This window comes from Podarcis cretensis (assembly GCF_951804945.1).
Source record: "Podarcis cretensis genome assembly, chromosome: 5".
NCBI lineage: Eukaryota > Metazoa > Chordata > Lepidosauria > Squamata > Lacertidae > Podarcis > Podarcis cretensis.
The window spans coordinates 90,702,177-90,713,938 of record NC_137174.1 but is presented as its reverse complement, the minus strand read 5'-3'; the positions used below and the strand labels follow the sequence as shown (position 1 = coordinate 90,713,938).

General features: G+C 45.2%; 1 protein-coding gene across 3 annotated transcripts in view; it reads left to right on the top strand.

The window, feature by feature from the left end:
• Positions 1 to 282: 282 nt before the first annotated feature.
• Positions 283 to 11,762, top strand: part of TBL1XR1 (TBL1X/Y related 1) — a 182,275-nt gene continuing 170,795 nt past the window's right edge. Inside the window, exon 1 of one of the 3 annotated variants that reach the window (XM_079978031.1) lies at positions 283 to 878. The gene's annotated coding sequence lies outside the window, so the exon portion shown is untranslated. Of the gene's footprint in view, positions 879 to 1,785; positions 1,907 to 11,762 lie in introns of those variants that run through there. The other 2 variants (XM_079978028.1, XM_079978029.1) reach the window with 2 other exon arrangements.

The window sequence follows — 11,762 nt, the reverse complement described above, 5'->3', positions numbered from 1 at the left end:
TTGCTCTGCTTCCTCCTGGTTTTTGTTTTTTTTTTGCATGCATGCATGCATGCAAACCCCAGGTTTGTTTGTGTGTTGTTGTTTTTTTTGCAGGAAGCAAAAGCAACAGAAAACACAGCCAGGCCTCGCCTCGCTCCCTTCCCCCTTCTCTGTGTATATCTGTGTTTCTGTGCGTGTGTGTGTGTGTGTATATGTGTCTCTCTCCTGCTCATTTCTGTATGGCTGGCCACATTTCTCTTTCTCTCTCTCCCCCCCCCCCAAGTGCTGAGTGTCTGAGAGCCGTTGGCTGCTCTGAACCGTTTTGGCTCCTTCCCTTAGTAACAGCTTTAACATTCTGCCTCAATTCCTCTTCCATCTAAATCACACTCACACTCACACTCACACACACAGAGAGAGATTGCTTATTATTAATATTAGTAGTATTATTACCTCCTCCTTCCTCCTCCTTCCCTGGGACTGTGATCTGTAATCTCTCCACCCCCCCTCCTCCAACAACCACCCCCCCTTTTCTTAAATCCCCACCCCCCAATACACACACACACACACACACACACACACAGAGGCTCGGGATATAATTGAACACATTGCATTTTTTGGGTGGCTTTTTTGCGGTCTCATTTTTTTCTTTTTTCTTTTTGGAGGCGGGGAATAAGGGGGGGGGGGCGCCCGGAGCTGCTCCTGCAATTGCAGACCCGTCTTTTTTTTTTTTTTTTTTTTGTTCCTACATGCCTTACCTAAATATATATTTGTATTAAAAGCCGAGGGGGAAACTGCATTTCCACATCTCTCTCTATGTTTTTTTTCCTCTCCCTCTTCTGCCTCCATTGCAAAAGGAGGGGGTGAGAACGAGCTTTAACGGAGAGCCATCAATTTGCAAGGTAAGGAGAGAGTGGTTTTGTTGTGTGTGTTGTGTTTTTTTTTTGCGCGTGTGTTTTAATCTTTGCTGCTTTAAATGTACCCTTTGCAAAAGCAGAATATCTGGGGCGGTGCGCCGAGGGGGGGTGGGTTTGATTTGGTTTGTTGGTGGAAGGAAAGCCTCGCATAAAGTAAATGCAAAAGCCTTATTATTCCCGGGTGGGGGTTGGGGGGCTTGGAGAGAAGGATTTGAAAGGGGGGGCGTGTTGAGACCAGAGGCTGGGGGGGTGGGGTGGGGGGAAGGGCGCCTGTGTTTGTAGAGAGTTGGAGGAGGGAGAGTGGGGGATGGGCAGGAGTGTAACATGCATTTTTCAACTTGGCCCTCTGGCTTCCCTCCCCCCCAACCCTGGGTCTTTTAACTTTAAATATTTCTCCCCCCCCATCTCTCCCCCCCTCCCATGGCTGGGGGCGCAAAGTGTTGATTCTCTGCGTTTTGAAAGCACAAGGTTGGGTTGGGTGGGGGTGGGGGCGCAGGAAAAGGAAAAAAATAAAATAAAAAAGAACCAGGAAGGGATTTGCACACAAATAAATGCAAGCCAGCAGCCATTATGAAGCAAGCTGGTTTGATAGCCTATTTTTAGACCGATTTTTTTCCTTTTTTCTTTTTTGGCAAAGCAGAAGAGTTGATGATTTCCGTGCATTTCTTTCCTGCTCGATGAAGACGCACGCCTTTTGTATAATATAAAGATCGGAAGTGTGGTTTTTATGTTTATTATTACTATTATTAAAATAAAATGCAAATAAGGTCAGTGGGGATTTGGGTTTGCTGGAAAGCGGGCCGGGTCTGGGAGGGAGGTGAAAGTTTTCTTTGGGAAGGTTTTTTTGCGCCTGAAATGCCTGTTTGCAAAAGGAGAGGTTGGGGGAAGGGAAGCTGGGCTTGTAGCTGAAGCCAGGCTGAAAGCGGGGGGAAGGGACTGGTGTGAAAAGAGGGCCTTCTTGCCTGGCGCTTTGCTCTGGAGCGGCTTTGCAAGTGATGAAAAACACAAAACAGGTTCTGCCTTTTGCTTTTGCATTTATTCCTATTGGGGGCGATTAGATGAAGGAGGGTTCTGCTCTCTGCTTCACCTGCTTTGGAAACTGGGGGAGGGGAGGTGTCTTTAAAAACTCCTCCAAAGTTGTTGTGGACAGATTTCCTGGGTTTTAAGTTCTGGGGAGATCCGTTGCATTAGTATTTTATTTTATTTAGTGGACAAAGCACATGGGTGCATCTGCTTTAATGTGTCTAAAGCCCCCCCCCCCCATTTGTGCATTCAGTATTTTTCACCAGTTGTTTTTTTGGAGGTCCACGTGCAGAAAAGCTGCCTCAGGAAACTGGAAGAAGGCGTGTGAAGCTGGTGTTTCTTTTCTCCTCCTTTTACATTTTTTTATTTTCTTTCCTTTGCCCAGCTTAAAAAAAAATACCGGGGGGGGGGGAGATGTGTTTCCAAGGCTACTTATTATCAGGGTGTGGTTTCGCCTTCTGTCAGCAAAGACAAAATATCCATGTTTATTATTATTATTCCACAGCCATGGGGAGGAATGTATCAGATAAACGTTGGGCAGCGTGGCTTGTCAAATGACTTTGGAGGTTGGGTTAGTTGCAAAATACAGAAATAAAGCCAGCGACACACACACACACGTGTATAAAAGTTTAAGGAAACTCAAAGAAGTTTTGGTCAGTAGATTGGTGTGCAGAAGTTTTTCATTTTGCACGGTGTCCCTGAGTTTTGCCTACTGGGCTTGCTGACTCTCTCGCACGTGCTTTTACTTCCTCAATTTTTTCCACCCCTGCTTGTGTAAAGGAAGTTATAGCTGATTTATATAAGGCACCACACAATTCTCATTTTCTAGCAATTTGGGGGGAGGGGAGGGAGCAGGAAGAAAAGGGGGCTTAATTACTTCCCCCCCCCCTTGCGCCTGTGGTCTGTTGCAGTGAATATATGAGGGTACTGTAACTCTAAATTTTATGATTTCTGGTGATTTCTAGTGTCTCCTTGCAGTTTGGAGACACGTGCACCAACCAAAGTTTAAGAAAAAGTTCAGTTTTCAAATTTAAATTTGTGTTTTCAAGCTAAGCCACATGTCGGGGCCTTATTGGCAATTTTGGTAGAATTTTTATAAACTTGAAGCTGTGCCTGTGTGAGGCTTCCTGTTGGGTTTGACTGCGACCCTCATCTCCCTAGGGAGTAAACCCCATGGAACTTTGTAGGCCATACTTCTGAGTAAACATGCACAGGAGTGCGCATTTTAGGCTAGACGAGTGTAAACAGAGGCGAGTGTGCGTTCTTGGAGATATCCGTGGGGCTGTTGGCGTGAATTTTGCGTTAACTGAGCGGTGGCTTCTGGGTAAAAGTTGGACAGGTTGCTGATTAGTTGGCGGCACTACTCATTTGAATAAAAAACCATTTGAAGATTATTCATTCTTAAGCATATTGTGGTTTTTATAGTAGTACGGGTTTATCGTTTTATGTTTGCATTCTCTTTTATTTGTACGGTGCCTAGAGAGTTTTATGGGATGTCTCCATAAACAGAACAAATAAGTAAATAGATGTTGACAGTGTTGTCTGCTAAGAAACTTGGGAAATTTTGTCGGAATGCATGTGGTTGTAAACAAGGGGCATGTCATTCCTGAATGCTGAACAAGTATCTGGGATGCTATTTGTGTATATAGTTACGAAACGACGGATTTGATTCGACCTGGACATTTTGGTGACGTTTGTGCATCGCATGAGCCACGGTTTACCACCCACAAGTGCCACTCTGATCCTCCCTGCTTACACTGGGAGGAAACCAACCTCAATCTGTGGTTTAGTGTTGCATCCAGACCAGGAAGTGTGGTTTGTTTTGCTGCAAACAAACCAAGGTTTGCTGCTGCCTTACCAGTTAAACCAAACCTAACTCTTGTTTCAGATGTAATGCCAACTTAGGAATCTTGGCTTCTTTTTCTCTCTCCCAACACTCCCGGACTAAAGGGTGTGTGATTTGCTTGTGCTCTGTAAACTATGGTTTGTGGCTTACTGTGGCATGCGAATGAGGCCATTGGCAACTTAGATAGCTATTACTGTTCGCACTCTTTGTAATTGGGTTGTACTGTTACTTGAATTTAAAAGTGTATTTGGGGGACATAACATTCAGTTCATTTTCTTCCAGTGAAAGCATATTTAGGACCACCTTATTCTTCCTTTAAAAGAAAAAGGAAGGGCTCTGGACTAATGAATTTGGTCTTGACCAATGTTTATTTTACCAGTGGGGTGTTCTGTTTGCGGAAGCAGAAGAAGACCACTGCAGGGTGATCCTATGCATCCAGAAAGTGTGTTTTCAATATATTGTGGGTGGGGCTGATGGAGTGGCTTGATGTGGAGTGGGACACCTGCCCACACATACATAATTGGCGAATACACTCATTCTCCCCAGAGGCATAAGATTATGGGAATGATTTCAACAAAACTTGGGATGTTAAGAGACAAGGGCTTTGAATAGCATTTTTAAAGAATTGCAGCAATTATTTGAGACGGCCTAATGGCCATGATAGGGACGCAGGTGGCGCTGTGGGTTAAAGCCTCAGCGCCTAGGGCTTGCCGATCGAAACGTCGGCGGTTCGAATCCCTGCGGCGGGGTGCGCTCCCGCTGCTCGGTCCCAGCGCCTGCCAACCTAGCAGTTCGAAAGCACCTCCGGGTGCAAGTAGATAAATAGGGACCGCTTACCAGCGGGAAGGTAAACGGTGTTTCCGTGTGCGGCTCTGGCTCTGGCTCTGGCCAGAGCAGCGATGTCACGCTGGCCACGTGACCCGGAAGTGTCTCCGGACAGCGCTGGCCCCTGGCCTCTTAAGTGAGATGGGCGCACAACCCCAGAGTCTGTCAAGACTGGCCCGTACGGGCAGGGGTACCTTTACCTTTACCTAATGGCCATGATAACTAAGTAGAACCTCCATGCACAGAGCAGTCTACCTCTGAATGCTCGGATGCTGGGGGCATAAAACCGGGGGTGAGAGGGGAAAGTAAACTTCACATATCATTTGTTCGTGAGCATCCAGAAGGCAAATGGTCAACCACTGTTGGAAACGAAAAGTTTGATGAGAATGACCACGCTCCAATCTTGCTTACTTACAATATTTACAGGCTGCCTTTCAACAGAAGGCAGTTCACAACAGTTAAAATAACAATAAAGCTTCCCCTGGGAAGAATAAAACGTTGGAATACGATTTCTGATTTGGATAAAATGCTGTAATAACTAAATGTGGTGCATATTTCCTCCTCCCCGTCCATTTAGTCTGCCACTGCCCCCCCCCAATAATATTCAGTTTCAGGTATTGCTCATTGTTTGCCCAAGAATCCTGAGCTATATGTGCTCTTTCCCCTTCCCTAGTAACTTACGTTAGTTATAGAAGTGCAAGGTTAACGCTGTAAAAATTGAAAGCGTGCATGTGATTTTGCATCTTGGGTAGGCTCCCAGATGATTATGAAGAACACCTGGAAAGTGTTTAGTATTCTTCCTTTCTGAATGCGTAGGTATAGGAGTAAGGGAAATATTAGCGTGACGTGTTTGGGCCTTAGGTGGCTATTCGGTTCAGAGAGGTACCTTGAGGCCTAACACAACATGTGTGTTTGGGAAGTGGGTGCCTTAAATTACGTGGAGGAAACATATGGGGATTCTGCAACAGTTCGGTGCATAAGCTACCCATCCCAGAGTTTTAGGGAAACTTCTCAAAAGGCCAACTGTTTTACAAGGCCGTGGATTCCTCTATGTGGCGGTAATGATGAATGCCTTGTGTAGTTGCTTTGAAGTTCTAAGGTGTTGCTGTAAAACTGTAAGTGCAAAAAGCATTGTAAAACTTTGATTCTGGCTTTGTAGTTATTTCTTCAGCCACCTCAGGTGGTAGCCGGTGGGGCATGTATGGCCGACTCGCAATAATTGCTTAAAAGTTCAGAACTGTGTGTGTGTGTGTGTGTGTGTGCTTGTTTGAGCAAGTAAAAATTAAACATACAGAATGACTTCATTTGGCACAAGGCAGTGAAATTTTGCTCCAACATCTGGAATATGCTGCAGGGAGAAGCTGATAAGCAATGGTACCATGATGTTGTAGTTCTTGAGGGTGACATAGCCCTCAAAAAGTCCCAGCATCTCCATGGTGTAAGTGGGGTTGTGTGAAGTATGTTTTAGAGTGAGACTTGAACTCTGGACCTTGTCACTCACATGAGTCAGCCATGATGCTGTGCCAGCTGTTGTAAATAGTCCTGTCTAGCCTATCTTGCTTTTTACATGGAAGTAACACGGGTGGCGCTGTGGTCTAAACCACTGAGCCTAGGGCTTGTCGATCGGAAGGTCGGTAGTTCAAATCCCTGCGACGGGGTGAGTTCCCATTGCTCGGTCCCAGCTCCTGCCAACTTACTTCGAAAGCACGTCAAAATGCAAGTAGATAAATAGGTACCACTCCGGCAGGAAGGTAAACGGCGTTTCCGTGCGCTGCTCTGGTTCGCCAGAAGCGGCTTAGTCATGCTGGCCACATGAACCCGAAAAACTGCGGACAAACGTCAGCTCCCTCGGCCAGTAAAGCAAGATGAGCTCTGCAACCCCAGAGTTGTTCGCGACTGGACTTAACTGCCAGGGGTCCTTTACCTTTTTTAAAAGTCATTTGAAACCGGTAGACGTTCTGCATAAACATGGTGAGGTCTAGATTTACAGAATCGTGGAATTGCAGAGTTGGAAGCCCCCTGCGATGCAGGAATATGCAACTGTCTTTTCTTTACTCCCCATCCCCCACTGAGGGTGTTTATTTATAATAAAGTTTCCTTAGTGTCCAGGGCTAGAGGATTCCTGTGAGATATGTAGATGAACACTCAAAATGCTTTAAAAAGAACGAAAAAACTAAGCATTGTTACTAAGTTGTTTAGGAATAGCAGGCTGGATAGCTCAGTCTGTAGAGCATGCGACTCTTAATATCAGGGTTGTGGGTTCAAGCCCCGCACTGGGCAAAAGATTCGTGCATAGCATGGGGCTGGCTGGAATAAATGACCATTGTGATCCCTTCCAACTCCTCCAGTTCTTGAAATACACCCTATATGTGTTGCTGGAATGCTCAGGAGCACAGTCACACATGGTGGGGAATTTTTTAAAGGGACATAACTGTCCAGGTGAACCTGTTGACAATCTCCAAACCTGCTTTTGAGTCGTAGGGATGTAAAACAAGAGTACAGCTGCTCTATATCAAATGTAGAGAATGGCTATTTTGTGCACAGCAAGAGTGTTATAATAACATGCTTCTCAACGAGCTCTTGAGATCAGTGTATAATACAATCGCCATGGACCAGCTAGTCTCTGTATGTGCAGAATCTTTCCCTGTAGCACTTATAAAATGGGTTAGTAGCTCCAGTTAGTACACATGCCAACTACCCATTTACTTGCTTATCTGTTCGGCTTCCTATTAGGTGATGGAGTCAACTGTGTTTTCCTCTTGAAACCCTATTTTTGGCTAATGTGCTTTTTGTGGCGCTCTGAGCGTGGTCTTCTCAGTTGTGGCACCACAGCTACAGGACAGCTTCTCCAAGAACGCCTGCCACACCCCTTCTCTTTCCTCTTCTTGCTCCATTTAAGTGTTGGTCTAAAAACACTGCTTTCCAATGTTGCAGCACCTGAGTATTTGTTGGATTAAGAAAAAATGTAATTGGATTTACAGTTGAAAACGGTTATTGCACATCATTTGTCTGCTTGCAGAAGGATGATTCATAAATGTTACCTAATACTGAAATACATATTTTAATTGCCTGAATGTGACTAAACTTAGTATGTAGTGGCCATAAATGGTCCTTGTGAAGCAGGTGGAAGAATTAGTCTTTAACTTTTACCTCCTTCTGAAAGAGCCACATCTTATTTATGTAAAACATTTATATCATACTTTTTTAAAAAAAACACCACCACCAAAAATAAATTCAGAGTGGCTTACATCTATTGACGACCTTACAATAAATGAATTTGATATAACACAGCAAAAAACAAAACAAAAACAAAAACAAAAACAAACACAAAAAACCAGTAATGGAGATAAACATTTCAATGCCAAGTGAGCAATAAATTACAAAACTTCCAGAGCGATCATGTCTTTGCTACAGGTCGGCTGTTGCAGAAGAATACAAAAGCATAGGTCAGGTTTCCCCAATTCTTCCAGCTATTTTGGACTACAATTCCCATCAGCCATCACTGACCGGACTGGGCTGATGGGTGTTGTAGTCCGAAATGGATAGAGGGCACCAAGTTAAGGAAGACTCAGCAAAGTTTTGAATTGCGTATCTCCTAAAGTAGAAGGCACTTGTGACAGTTTTTCTGCATGGAGCATCTCTTTCCTGTAAAAGAAGAAAATAGAAAACCCAGTGATACCTGTTTAGGGTCATGTGTGAAGTGGTTTCCATGTAATGATTGAGGAACACTTGTGGATTTTTTTTAATGTTCCTGTGAAGTAGGGGCATCCTTACAATTTGACTACATAACTGTGCGCAGATTAGTGTCTTTCAGAAACAGAAAGCTTTGCCCATATTTATTCCCCCTGCTCCGGGGCTTTGTTGTACTTCAGAACCTGGTACAGTGGTACCTCGGGTTAAGTACTTAATTCGTTCCAGAGGTCCGTTCTTAACCTGAAACTGTTGTTAACCTGAAGCATTGTTGTTAACCTGAAGGGGCCCACTGCGCCGCTGCTGCGCAATTTCTGTTCTATCCTGAAGCAACGTTCTTAACCCGAGGTACTGCTTCTGGGTTAGTGGAGTCTGTAACCTGAAGCGTCTGTAACCTGAGGTACCACTGTATTCCTCCTGAATATTTCTGCTCCTCGGTGTGTTGACTGACGATTTGGATGTGCGGTAAAGCACTGCTTTGATGTTGATTTCGCTCTTAGCAGACCTTTTTGTCCATCTAGCCTGGCAGTTTCTCTATTTTGATTGGCAGCAGCTCTCCCGAATCTCTGGGAGAGCTGCATTTCGCATCACCTGCTCTCTGATCCTCTTAACTGGAGATGCCAGGATCGAACGCGGGAACTTCTGAATATAAAGCATTCCCTCCGTTGCTGAGCTGTGGTCCTTTCCCGTCAAGAAGGGTACAGAGCATCTTGCTGTTTCAGCAGAACTTGCTGTTGAACAAGGTGGTTTGTTTTTACTTAAATGTTAGGGAAATTCCCTGGCGGTCCTCGTTCTACAGTAGAACAGATTGCCTTGCTAAGTCGTGGACTTTAATCTATCTTCTGGGGTTTCTAAACAGAGGCTGGACAGTCAGCTATCGGGGATGCTGTGGTCTGTGAATTCCTGCATTGGCAGGATGTTGTGTTGTGTTGCGTGACCTTCCAACGTTTGGATTATGTGAGATTCATGCTTGGAATACCTGCCACAGAGTGTGGAGATGGCTGCTAGTTTAGACGGCTTTAAATCCAAATTGGAGAAATTTATCTGTCCATTTTTCTTTCAAAATATGGTATGTCTCTCTGATTGTACCAATCTTGGACTTGAGAGATTTGTTTTGTTGTAATGCTGGCTTGCGAATCATTTGTGGTGGTGTTGAATTCTAGGCCTAATTAGTCTGTGTCACCTCAAATTCCTCGGCACCAGTATCAGTTTTGTGTTGACCAGTGTCACGTTCTTCAGTGTCATCTATTTATAGCACAGAATAAATATTTCAAATTCCTAAGGCCTGGCATTAAATTTATAGGTTGATGAATGAAAAGGAGGCCTGATTATTTTAGCGGGCATGCAAACCGGGAGGAATACACTTAAAGGAGTAACAGTGTTAATAAGTCCAATAAGCCGACATAATTGTTAGGCGTACTGTTTGGCTAAGTTTTAGTGAGCGTAGACCCGTTTGCAGTTCATGAACACGACTAAGTTAAATCCACTAACTTCTTCGGATCTGCTCTGGGTAAATGGTAGCTGAAGACCACGTATGTGAGTTTGAGGGAAAACAAACCTTCTCGCTACTCACTTTCCTAACACCCATCCCCTGCTCTGAACTTCAAATGACGGTTCATATTAACAGCATCTGCTGTTGTGAGAAAGGTTTCGTTTGTTCCCTCTGTTCCTTCCAGAACTTTCTCTTGAGCACCAGCATGTTGGCGGCCACCTCACCCCTTCTGTCACTGTGAGGCATTGATGATGTACAGTGGTGCCCCGCAAGACGAACGCCTCGCAAGACGGAAAACCCGCTAGACGAAAGGGTTTTCCGTTTTGGAGGTGCTTCGCAAAACGAATTTCCCTATGGGCTTGCTTCGCAAGACGGAAATGTCTTGCGAGTTCCTGCGGTTTTTTCCCCTTTCCCCCCCCTTTTCCTAAGCCGCTAAGCCGCTTATCAGCTGATCGCTAAAAGCCGCTAAACCGCTAATAGCACTAATCCGCTAAGCTGTCAATGGGCTTGCTTCGCAAGACGAAAAAACCGCTATACGAAGAGCCTCATGGAACGGATTAATTTCGTCTTGCGAGGCACCACTGTACTGAGGATAATGTGAGTCCAGTTCTTTTTAAGGATGGTTCGGGGGTTCTCAATGCTTCATTTTTCTTTTTAGGGGTTGTCACTGCGTCTAGCTTTGAATGGATGTTTAGGGACTGTCTTTCACTCTGTAATCATAATCTATAATCATAACGTTCATTGGGGTCTTGTAGGCAGCGCTAGAAATTTGGATATACAAGCTAGGCACCAAATGGTTCCTTGAACCAGGGTTACAGTCGCCAAAACGGAATCCCTAATTGCCCCTTTCGGGCCAGGCGGCTCGGAAGTCGTATTTTTGAAGTCAGCTTTTGGGTTCCTGAAATTTGTTCTGATTGTGCTGATAAAATCTAACGCGTAGAATTCTACAGGACGTGTTGCTAGTGTGTGAAAACAGTCAAGATCCAAGGATCCCCAGGCATGTGCCTCCAGATGGTGGAGACGTCTGGCACCATCTTGGCGCCTGAGCGTCATCACTTGGTTGCAAGTGGCCGATAGCCAGGTGTAAAATGCACCTGGCGAATTCTGAGCGCTGCTTGTTTCCTATAGAAGAAGAAGAAGAGTTTGGATTTGATATCCCGCTTTATCACTACCCGAAGGAGTCTCAAAGCGGCTCACATTCTCCTTTCCCTTCCTCCCCCACAACAAACACTCTGTGAGGTGAGTGGGGCTGATAGACTTCAAAGAAGTGTGACTGGCCCAAGGTCACCCAGCAGCTGCATGTGGAGGAGCGGAGACGCGAACCCGGTTCCCCAGATTACGAGACTACCACTCTTAACCACTACACCACACTGGCTCTCTATCCAAGTTCTCAGAGCTGCGTACGAAGCCAGAATGTCAGAGCAGCCAACAGTATAGACATCTTCATGCTGAAGGTCCAAGGTTCAGTCCTCAGCATCTCCATGTAGGGCTGGGAAAAACCCCTTCTTGAAGCCCTGGGGAGTCATGGCCTGTGTTCACAGTTGTTTTGGGTGGCCTGTATAGGGCATGGTGTGGGTCTATCCTCTTGAAGTTCTACTCTGGCCTCTGAAAGCCAGCTTGCTCCAAAAGGTCTTGGCAGCACGTCCAAAAGATGTCCTAGCCATTGTTCTTCAGACGTTCCACAGAGCAGCGAGGCGCCCCAGTCTCCCGGTCTGCCCTTGCTCTCAGAAATGGCGCATGGATGGAATGTTCCAAGAGGATGCTTTGTTGCTCTGAGAGATGATAAAAGCACAAAAGGAGTTTTTTTCCTCCTCCCTTTGTCTTGATTTCTATTTTGCAGGCCTGAGGGCAAGGCACGTCTTGTTTTCATTTACGTGGTGCTCACCAGAAACATTGTGTATTCAGTTTTAATTGGTGTGAGACACTTTGGGATACAGATTTCCCCCCCTTTTTTTTAATTGTCAGAAAAGCTGGGTACAAGTACAATAAATAC